Below are 12,428 nucleotides of genomic sequence, written 5' to 3'. Positions count from 1 at the left end.
CCAAATGGAAGAATTACCTCCCTATCTAACATATGACACAGATGTTTTAAAATATTAAAATTTGTATTCATGGGTGGATTTATTAACCCTATAGAATACTATTCATTAACTAGACAGCTGGACTCACACTGCACTCAAACTCTAACCAGGTATATATAAACAGATACACAAAGAAATCCTCTAAAATGTAATATATGATAGAGAGAGAGAGAGAGAGAGAGGTGGAGGGGAAGATGAATCCCTCCTAGTATTTAATCCAACTACCACTTAATCATTTATTTCCAAATCTGAGCTCGCCTCCACTGGTTGCTGGAGTAAGTAGGACAGGGGCGGGTTCAGGGAAACATGAGCCGGAACAAGATGAAAACCAGGACACGGCAATATGCAGCATGCCCAAACACACACATGCACATACCCCCCTGAGATAAAAATAGCAGCACACCAACACAGTGTTCACTCATTTGGAAAGTAATGCCCAAAAAAATCACATAATTAGTTACTCTACTGTGAAACAACAGGCAGGGGAAACCGCATGCTATTGTTGCTGAAGCCATTGTTCCATTTGATGCTGTCATGAGATGTCATTGCCCAGATGGGGAGACATGAAAGCAGAATTTTGATTTTAACTCTTTTTTTTAAGTACATATCCAGTATTTAGTTTCAGTTTTATAAAGTACCTTATATATTTATGTACTATGTCAGAGACACTTTCACATGTTATCTGATCTTTTAGCCTCTTTTAGAAACCACAAAGTCAACAAAGACAGAGTGTGTTAATGAAGCTGTAATGGTGAGTCTACAGTAATTATTAGTACACATCTAAACTGTATGAATTGCAGTGTGTGGAGATTTGCTGCTGGAAGAAATGATCAGGGTCTGTGTAATTTGCATGTGTCTGTGTGTGTAAGAGAGGTGTGAGAGAAATAGAAATGGAAAAAGAGACAAACAGAAAGAGAAATGATGTGTGTCTGTGCATGAATTTCATTCATATATGGTAGTTCAGGGAGATTGTCGTGTGTGGTTCGTTCTGTGAAGAAAAAAAATCTTTCCAAAAATCTAATCTAGCAAAAAGCTTGTGATAGCAGAGGCACAGTCATGGTATACTTTGCAACAACAGACCATTAATCAAAGCTGTCAATAAAACAGGGTTTTACAATCAGCTTTAGTAACAACAAAGGTATAGCATGAAAATCTGATTGGTCAGGTGGAATCAATGTGACTGTAACAGACACTCTGATTGGCTCAGTGTTGTGCCTAGTGACAAAGACAGTGTCCGTTAGATCTCTCCTTCCACACAGGGAGCACCCATAATTGATTCACTATCTCCCCTCTTGTATCCATGGTGACGCAGATGCAGCCTCTGAAAGTGCCACTCCCTGCACCCACCTGCTCCGCACCCCTCTTTATGAGTACATATGCCAAGGACAGGGCATCTGCCTCATTGAAATTCAAATATCTGGGTTACATTTGACTGAATTACATTATACATTATGTTTTCCACTCTCGTTCATTTTATAGAATAGATGAGTTGTATAATATAAAATAGAAGAGAGAACACACACACTCCTCTTCATCTCTCCTCTTTTTTTTTTGTCTCTCTCACACTCCTCTTCATCTCTCCTCTTTTTTTTGTCTCTCTCACACACAGAAACAGCCTGAACCAAACATTTTTTGTGGGATTAAGAATAAATCTGGCTTTGTAGTCAAGCATGGGTAACCTAGATTTGTCAATCAAACAGTTCACAGGGGAAGAGGGCATGGGTCAGCTAGAGAGAGTGGAAAATGGGACAGGACCCCACTATCTGTGGATCAATACTGACACAGAAGCTCAATAACAATACCAGTCAATACACTACCACATACAGAGTGGCAACATGCTAAATAATTGAATGTATTGACACACAGACACACATATTGCACAAAAGAATTTCCACTTTTTGCCACAAGGGGGAGCTTTTTCACCCTTTTTCTTTGTTCTCCAATAGCAGGTTCCACATGCACAGACAGACACACAGTGATGCAAGAGGCAGGCAAAGCTATAAAGCCTTATATTAGATAAGCACACTCACACACTCCAAAAATTGTATGAGTGGTACAGATACAGTAGCAGCCTTGGTGTCTGCCACACATTCGCTCTGCCTGCGGAAATTAAAATGTCAGCTCTTTTAGATGGGAAAGGAGATGTGAATGTACCCAACAATACCTGCACATTCTCATCCAGCCTGATACATATCAAAACAAAGAGGGAAAGACAGAGATAATTCCATTTGCTACAGCTGAAGATTATGTAGAATATACTATATCCTTTATAGAGCACTTACAGATAGTTTACATCACTCACATATGAAGGGCAAACACAGCACAGGAACTATAAATATAGTTTATCCACACATGAGTGTCTCATTTCTATTTTCCATGTACCACCACATTCTACCTCTATAGATCAATATATGTTAAAGCATTGTGTAATGTATTTGTACTTTCTTATTAGTCATGCAGTACTGAGGAAGCAGCAGGCAGTGCTGCATGTGAAGTGCACTGCAGGTGCAGGCCTGCTGCGCTAGGGCTTGGCCCATTTCTTAAAAAAAAAGAGGAAGGGGGGGGCGGGTCTGAATAATAGAGGAGAGTGCTGGCCTGCAGAGAGTCTGAGGTTGGAAATGTTTGAAATGGTTTTGTGAGGTTGCTCCACTTTCCACAGATAACGATGATAACTATTTATAAAATAATGACTTGCCTGCCCATCATTTCAGCTTAGTGGAGCTGTCTCAGAATAGCAAACACCATCTTCCACTCTCATCACCATCAAAACTTAAAGAGCTACATGGACAGCAGCTTCTTGCTGTGGTGAGGATGATAAGTATTTAGGTGCAACATGAGTGTGCATTTTAGCTTGCATGTGTGTGGTATATGCTGGTCAGTGTGTGTTAGGTAGAGGGGGTATACACTCAGTTGCCACTTTATTAGGTACATCTGGCTAAAACTAATGCACACTGATACAACCCTGCAAAGAATCCTACCTTCATTAAGGATATAATTAGTTTAGTATTTGTTGAAACTGTTTTACAAAAGTGTCAATTCAACCTACAGGTCTTTTCAGGGCTGTAGTTGGTGGTGCTGTTAACTTGTATTGTGTTATTCTGAGAGGTATTTCTAATATTTTGCCCACTCTATTTGGTCAGAGTAAACATTAAAGATAGCTCTCAGCATAATGCAATACAATTCAACAGCACCACAACGGCCTCCAAAGACCATGAAGTTGAATCAGCACCTCTCGGGGTAACATTGACTGGAATATATCACCACTAACAATAAATCATACATGCAACACAGAAAAGGCCATAAATAAATCTAAGAGGCAACAGACTTCACATTGCATACATTTGCCAAGTATTACAGACTTGTTGGTTTTAAGCACCTGTAATTTTACTAACATTAATATAACTGTGACTGTGAATGAACAGATAATGCAGACAGGGCCAAAACAAATACACAAGCGACAATAGTAGAACACAAAGTAAAAAAACAGATAGCAGCCTGGACATTAACTTGGAATTTAAGGGTGAGTGGCATCCTATTTCATTCTGTGCTGCTGCCTTTCCAAAGCTACTCTTCATGGCATCATTAAGATGATTCCACCTAATCGCATTAGAGGAGCAACATTGTAGAATTATCACTTTACAGAGGCCTTAATCCAGGACAACTGGGAATACTGACAGCAGTGGCAGAATGGAAAAAATGCTTTGACAGGAATTTCCAATTAAAAACACCTGGAAGAGGGATGCTGTTTGCAGTGAATTTAAAGTATTTCATACAACAACTATTTACTGCCCATTCATCGAGGTGTAATTTCACATTTAGTTTCACATAGGTAACACTACTGTATATATACTGCAGGGCTACATAAAAATATACAGGTGTTTTCTGTTTATATTTCACTGGTCTCTGAGTGTATTTTTAAAAAATACATATCATAGATTATAAACCTTTGTTCCATAAGGAGCATCATCAGACTAACTTTCTACTCCAGCTCTCAGTTAGAGGACAAAGCAATGTGAGTCAGGATTAAGACGAACATTAGGCAGTAAACAAGGGCTTAGGGAACAATTAAACTCCAGTCTTATCGCGAAAACCCCATTTACAGTAGTCTGTAAACAAGCACACCAAACTCCTTGTTATTTTGGTATCATGTTTTTTAACGCCTTTGTTGTCTCTGCTCAGTTTTACACCTCTTACTCACATTAAGCAGACTCTTGCTTCATTATCTGTAATGTGATGCATGGATTATCCAGCCCATCTACTGCGGACAACTTAGTTTTGGTGTGCATGAAAGATTTAGTTTATCGATTTGATGCATCATGTGATACCTGATCTTGTTTTCTGCTGTTAAACCCAGCTGATATCTAAACCGTCAGACTAATCACAGCAAAAACAGTGATGCACTGAGACCTGAACTCAAGGTCTTATGAGATGAGAGGTACAGACATTTAAAGAATAAAAGCACTGAACAATGAATTACACCTGAATTACACCTGAAACTGCATCATACTTGCATGCTACTGCAATTAAGATCCACATGTCTGTGAAATGTATCACTAAATTGCCATTACTCAGATAATGTTGCAGTGATACATAAAGCTCTTTGATTATGCATGGATGATCACAGGTTTTAAATGTGTGACATGCACTCATATGACCACAACTAATATTTAATAAAAGGCAGTGTCTGGAAGAAAGCAACTTAACATAAATTACTCTTAGAAAATGTAACAAGAGCAGGCTAAGAATTGGAAGAAAGAAAAACAGTATAAAAAAATAATTCAGCTGCATCTGAGAATGATTATTTTGCTTCTGAAAAAAATGCCCTTTGGCTTTAAATGATGATGGCTCTAAGAGAGAGATGGCTGGTTTGTATTTTAGCCCCAAAGCAATAAAACACTAATAATTCGTTAATTGAACCATTTTATGCAGCGCAACAATCTACTGATTCTTGTCAACAGTAGCAATAGTTATCATGATCACCATAATCATTACTTGCACAGGCCACACACACACACAGACAAACAAACAAACTGAAGCAATAACATTATCTGTGCAAGGCTGTACTCCAGGAGGCACAGAGCTTCATCTTTAAATCAGACATGATGAGATTAGCACTGTCAATAAAGCAACATGTATTAGTAGTATATTAGTAGTCTGTAAGGTGGAAGTTGTTCCTAATTGCTCAATGATGGTTAGAGGTTATATTGCAAACCCATCATACTAAAACACATCACCTTACAAAAATGTCCTTATTTGTATTAAAATAAATATCTTTCATCTCAAGTGTACCCTAACATTAACCAAAATAACTAATCTCACCTGACACAACTTATCTTAAGTCTAACAAATACGAATATGAATATGAAACCATGTCTTCTCAATGTGTCTGACAGTGCCAATGAAATAGCCATGAACATCGGTTTAAGTCAAGTCAGTTCAACAACAAATAGCCAAAACAGTGACTCTGGGTTCAAACATAAGACACACTGTAACAGAGAACAGCTTCAGATTATTTTGTCTTTGGCTCCAGGCCTGAGACTGCTGTGAGGAGCCACACTAAGGTTTATAGTGGTTCCTATCTCCCTACTTCTGCCGCAGTCATAAGGCAGAGAGAAATAAAAAGGTGCTCTAGCATATTCAGCTCTACTCACAGCTCCAGTTTCTACAGAAAGAGGAAGTATTGTAGAAGTACTGTGGTCAGAAAGACAGGAGGGAGTATTATGGAATAAAGACAAGTGGACAAAAGGGTTGGTCAGTTAGTCTTTGTCCATTAGTTGTAGCCAAATCATGAGTGCTTAAAATTTAGAAATAGAGAAGAGAGGGAAAGAGAAAAAGAGTAACCCAGCCTCCAAAAAGGTGTCAGCCATTTTCTATCAGCTTGTACTCACACAAAGAGACAGGAGGGGGCATAAGAGAGAACCAGCCAAAGGAGATGCGTGGGAGGAGGAGGAGAGGGATGTAGAAAATCAGAGGAGATTCTTTGTGTGAGGATGAGACTGAAGAGATATGGAAGGGTTGAAGAAACAAGCTTGCAGAGGAAAAGAATCCAGTAAAAGGTGAAGACGAGCAGGAAAGCACATGGGGCTGGAGAAAAACGAGGTAGTGATAACGAGAACAAAGGCAGGGGAAGGGGGAGAGAGAGAGAGCCAGTTGGTGGGAGGAGAGGGTGGGATATGAGTCAGGCTTACAGCATTAACACTCGTCTTCCACACCCATGTCTCATTGTTTTATTCATACACTGCACCCACTTAATAAGATGGCGGTAAACATGGACAAACATTTAGCGATCGATACACATGTAAACACACAAACAATCATACACAGCTCAAGTGTGTGCGTGGCTACAGGGCATCATATAACCAAATCTCCCTAATATCATGATATAACAATACTAGCACTAACCCTGAATGCACAAGTTCCTGGTTTCTTTTCTTTTTTTTCTTTATGACAGATGGTTCACCTAAAAATAAACACAGCAGACCAACTTCACAAAATGAAAAGCTACATGTGGGATGAGATGACTCATCCGCTGTACAACACAGCTTACTGGTTCACACTCACAAAGATGACCAGAAGAAGTCAAGCAGCATTCGGTTCATTTTAATAAGAAGAAAACAGATATTCAGCTGTAGCTTTCATCATTTTATTAAAAAAAACAGGCTTTCTCTTAGTATCTACATAACCATATCAATGTGATATGATCTCACACACACCTGATATCAGTACAGTGACTCCCTCCCTTTGCATCCCGGGGAGACTAGATATCAATTAATTATACTTCTCTAAATACACAGGCCATTAAGCTGAGTGCTTGCTGACCACATTTTCCTTTTTAATAGAAAAAAACTGTTTTGTAGTAACACTGATGTCAAGTGAAAAACTTGCCCCTTTTAGTAGTCTCTGTACCAGTTTTCTGATCAGTTTGTTTTAGTCATATCACAACTGAACAGATGTGGTGAGAAATAGTCCAGTCAGTCTGCAAATATACACACATCACAGAAAATAAACTGTAGCTGTCTTTCAGTATACTCATTCTTGCATTCCTGGCTATTCATGTAAAAAAAGCATTAAAAGAAAAAGACAGATCTACAATACTGTTTTGTGGCTGCATTAAATAAGTGATTAACACATTGAAACTCTCACTATAGAGCTTTATTGATGTGAATATCCAAACAGGAAACATTCAGAGAAATAATAGACTTGCTAAAAACAAGGCTAAGCAATTACCCAAGATGCTTAGTAGGAGCACTTGTAAGGGACAAATAGCCACAGGGGGAAAGAGGAACCCTGCAGCTAGAGACTAGATCTCTCTAACAGCCAACATCTGATCCCATCCATGCATAGGCCAAAAATAAATCCAACATACGGCATTCATCAGACAACTATATGGCAACTGTGACTGTATATTCCATCTACCCCACAGTGAGCAGTGCAAGGATACGGCTGTAAGAAGGCAATCCTCTTACCAAGGCTGCATCCACTGTCCAAACAGCTGACTCTGGATTTCCCTCACCCATTCATACATCATTTCAATCAGAAATCACAACCTCATCCCCTAAATCTAGAAATCAGGACATGCAACATGGTGAACTCTAACTTTCAACCAACTGTGTCTTCACCAGTTTTCCACTTTATGGCTGACTGTCTTGCATAAAGTCTTGTGCTGACCCCTCAGTCAGTTCAATCCTCCAGGCAGGCAGTGATGATCTAAGTACAGCAGCAGATGTTGTGGCTGTATAAGCACTGATGCCAGACAAGAGCAGCGCAGACCTACATCTGCTCTGATCTCTGTTGATTCAGAAAAAAAAATTAAACATAGCACAGGGCTAACTGCACTTTACAGAGAAATAAAGCACATGTTATTACATCATACAGATATAGAGGCACATTATTATTCAACAGTATTACATGAGTCTTCTTATTGTTCAGTTAATTGCACTGTTAAAAGATAAGTTGATTCTGAAATAAAGTAAGTCAACACATCAGCAAAATGTAGCACCCTGAGCGAAGCATATTTTATCCAGCAAGTATTTAAAATGTCACATGAATATAGTGTGGCGAATGTTTTTTATTAGTGCAATGTTGTTAATGCTCATGAAAATAGAGCAGGCTCACACCCTGGAGAAAGGCCTCTGTGCCTTGATTCAACTGCGGTGGAGTGAGTCTGAAATGAGAGTGGCAATGTCCAACCTATAGCACTCATCCACACAGCCATGAGTCAATGGACAGAGACATAATGAAACTGAGGGCTTATATAACCGAGTGGTAGAGAGGAGAAAGGGTCAGACCTACTCACACAATATCAGGCGTTCAAGAGATACAGTAGGTCTGAGAAAGAAAGAGATATGCACATATTTACAAAGAAAAAATATTTAAAAAATACTACTACTCCTTATTAAAATGCTGCCAAGATACTAAAGGTTACTAAAGGCTTGCTGGACTAGCTCACAAATAGAAATGCCAAGTTTTGTTATCAAGATGGAAGAACCAAGTTTGACCCATATACTGAAGAGCAATGGTGGAAGAAGTACTCAGATCCTTTACTAAAGTAAAAGTACCAATACAGCAATGTAAAAATACTCCATTACAAGTAAAAGTCCTGCATGAAAAATCCCACTTAAGTAAAGTAAATAAGTATTATGAGCTTGATGTAGTTAAAGTATTGCAGTAAAAGTAGTGGTTATATCAGTATATCTGACTGATATATTATTATATATGATGTCATTAGATTATTAATACTGAAGCATCAGTGTGTAAACAGCATGTTACTGTTGTAGCTGCTGGAAGTGGAGCTAGTTTGAACTACTTTATATACAGTTAGCTAGTTTAGTCCAGTGGTTCCCAACCTAGGGGTCGGGCCCCTCCAAGGGGCCACCAGATGAATCTGAGGGGTCGTGAGATGATTAATGGGAGATGAAAGAAGAAAGAACAAAGTTCTGATACACAAATCTGTTTTTGGACTTTTTCTCTAATCTTTGATTTTTGGTGAAATATTGGATCATTTGAACATTTTATTGAAATGAAACCGTGTGAGAAGTTTAGAGGGAAAAATCACTATTTGTTGGAGCTGTTAACAACTCATAGACATCTGAAATGTGACCCCGACTACACACTCCTTTTTGTAAGAGGTCAAAAACCAAAAAGGTTGCAAACCACTGGTTTCATCTTTAACAATGTGTTGTAATTTAAAAGCCTGTTATATTATCCATTGTGTCAAATCTTCATCTAAAAAGTAACCAATGCTGTTAAATAAATGCAGTGGAGTGGAAAGTACAGTATTTCCCTCTGAAACGTGGTGGAGTGGAAGTATAAAGTAGAAATGGAAATAATTGTGTAAAGTACAAGTACCTCAAAATTGTACTTAAGTACAATACTTGAGTAAATATACTTAGTTACTTCATCGACTGGATAGGTGGTGCATGGTTTGGGTAGGGTTTTGAATGAAACAGCTCTCCATACTGAAGAGCAGTGACTAGCCTGGGCCAATTCACATCAAGCCACACTTGGCTCTGAACCAGTCTCGTCATGTTCCAGGAAAAATGACAAGGGCAAAAGGAGCTCTGCCAGGGAGTCTTGGCCCACAATTGTGAATGCAGCCTACAATAAGATTTTGGTCCGATGACTCTGACTTTCACTTGTTAACCCAGAGGCAACAGTAAAAAAAATGTAGTATATCAGCAAGTTGTGTTGTTAATAGTTAATTTAATGTCATTGTCAAATAATCACCATCACAAAAAAGATGTTTCTCTGTACTGTTCGAGCATTATGAAGTCTGATCAAGATACTCAAGAGTGGGGCATTCTGTTGAAATCTGTCAGTTTCACACATTATAGAAAAATACTTATATCAATTCACACACAAGTCCAAGATTTTAAACATGGACTCAAAGTTAAACTCACAAAATGTAAATATGATCACACAGGGAAACAGCTGTTTACAGTTAGTCAAACTTGATATACAGAAGAGGCATTTTTCATTGTTGTCCAACCCTTCTCTGCCACTCCATGTCGAAAGTACAACACTACACAGCTGTATACAAACAGCTTATTGACCAAACACTATAAGCTGCACTGCAGCAGTGCCTGTACTTGCTGACATTCACAGTAACAACCTCCTGATTCACCAGCACCAAATCATCTGAATGGTCTGCAAAGAAGAACTACTGATGCAAACAAACATACTCACTAGCACACAGACACACAGGGGGAGTTAATTTACTCTCAACCCACATAACAAACTGTCCAGCAGCATCTGTACAGCATACAGTTTATGTGGCAAAATACAAAAGAACCTAAAACAGCAAGTATTTATGTAACTGCTGATCAACACAATGCCAATGTAATATTCAACAGTGAGAGTTAATGCAACAGTCCCCTCCCTCCATCCACAGAGCCACATCCATTTAATTAGTGAAAAACAATCTCCGGTCAACCTTGTCAACTGTAAGTGACTGCTGATAAAGAATAAAAAAAAGATCAGTGCTCAGTGACACAGAAAAAAAAATGTTATGTAGCATTCTGAATTAACTCAGTATGGTTACATGTTAGACAGATAGATGACAAATACAAGCAAAGCACACAATGGGAAATAAAAACATTGCTCTAGAAACACAGATGTAGTTGCCATTGTATGCTGTGAGTGTTGTTGCACTGTCAAGCTTATCTCAGCACTATTTGTGTGCTGTGCCAGTGCAGGAGAAAAGTTTTGCTAAACAAAACTACCAGGATTATTTCTTAAACCAATTAGTATTGTCAGTGGCAAGCTTGACTTGTTCTATGTTCACCTGCGCTCTTGATAGACATAGTGCTGAGGGCGTGAAATGTCAAAGTTTCAGCCAGGTGGAACACTTATCATTGAGTCCGGTTTCGGTACGTGACTTTAAGTTAATGACCTGATGGGACAAAGGTAGCCAAGGCTTACAGGGGAGAGACATTAATATAAAAATGTTTCACACAAAGAAAGAGCAGGCAGGGAAACTGAGTATATAGAGACTTAAAGTTTGCAAAGCACAACAGCAGAGAGAGGGACACAGATAAAATTTAAATAGGTGAAACTTACATCATGGCCTGAACAACCAAACTATAATGTAGTGTACACTGAGCAAGAAAGAATGAGATACAATAGCTATATTCACTCCCAGTATTAAACACCTGTGTTACATGTGTAACTACACACACAGTGAGCACACTCTGTAACACTGGTTAGTCGCTGTTATTGTTTGGTTCATTTTGCATGTTTTGGAGCTGTTGTCGGTGGCTGAAAGGAAGAGTTTGGTCTGTCTTGTCCGTCTGGATTGGAAAGTGAAATGTGTAGAGACCGAAGTGGTTTGACACAATCTTATCAAGCTAGTGGCATAATAGAGGTTTCTCAGAAAAAAACTCTGAAATCATGAAAGAAATACTGGAGGACATCTGATTTTTGGTACAGGGCTTTGATTGATAGAAATGTCTCTTCTTATGCTCTGTTTTCTTGTTTTCTGTGTGTTTCAACCTACAGTGCCAGTTAAAAGTTTTGACTCATCTTCCCATTCACTTGAATGAGAAAATGTGTCCAAACATTTGACTGGTACTGTATGCTCAACCTATTTTTTTCTGTGATAGTGCTGCTCAGTAAGGTGGATTATGTGCGAAGTGCTGTTGCGTGTGTGTGTGTCTATGTGAACATTAAGATCGTAGCTGTTGTCGTTGCACCCTACTATGTGTGTAAATAAGATTAGCGTCACTGCTGCTGACCTCAATGTGAGTGGCGCCATCCTCCCACAAAGCTGGAGCAATAAGAGAGAATGTGCCCCACTGACACACAACAGCACGTGCAGCATCCACAGGCACAACCCCACAGGCATGGGGCAAAGCAACAGAGAGCTAAAGAGCATGTGGCAGAACCCGGAGAGGAGATACACTGCAGAAAGAAAGGCAGAAAACGATAGGGAGACAGGCTTGGGTGGCATATGAAAGAGGAAACGAAGGACACATGCATGAAAGCGGGAAAAGGAGGCCATGAGTGGAGTGGGGGAGGGGATAGATGGGGAAGGGAAAACTGTGAGTGATATCAATATGGAGGGTAAGGAAGGAGAGAAAGTGAGGAGACAGCAAGAGAAGCTGCAAAAGTGGAGGAAGGAAAATCAGGTGATTGCATGAAACAGAGCAGAAGCAGAATAGAACAGGAAGTACTGCAAGGAATGGCATTTTACAGAGTAACATTCATATTGCAGTATTTAACAAAAACAGCAAAAAAAAAGCCAAAGAAAGAGTTTGTAAGGGGAGCCAGAAATGGACAGTGAAATTAAAGAGAGATAATACAGCAAAACCAATTTTGAAACGTAAAGGAGTAAGAGATGTTTTCAGAAAAAATAAGAAAGCAAAGGCGAGAAGAGTTTGAGTTACTGAAAG

Source organism: Thunnus maccoyii, chromosome 8, assembly GCF_910596095.1.
Source record: "Thunnus maccoyii chromosome 8, fThuMac1.1, whole genome shotgun sequence".
NCBI lineage: Eukaryota > Metazoa > Chordata > Actinopteri > Scombriformes > Scombridae > Thunnus > Thunnus maccoyii.
Note: the sequence above shows the minus strand (reverse complement) of the source record.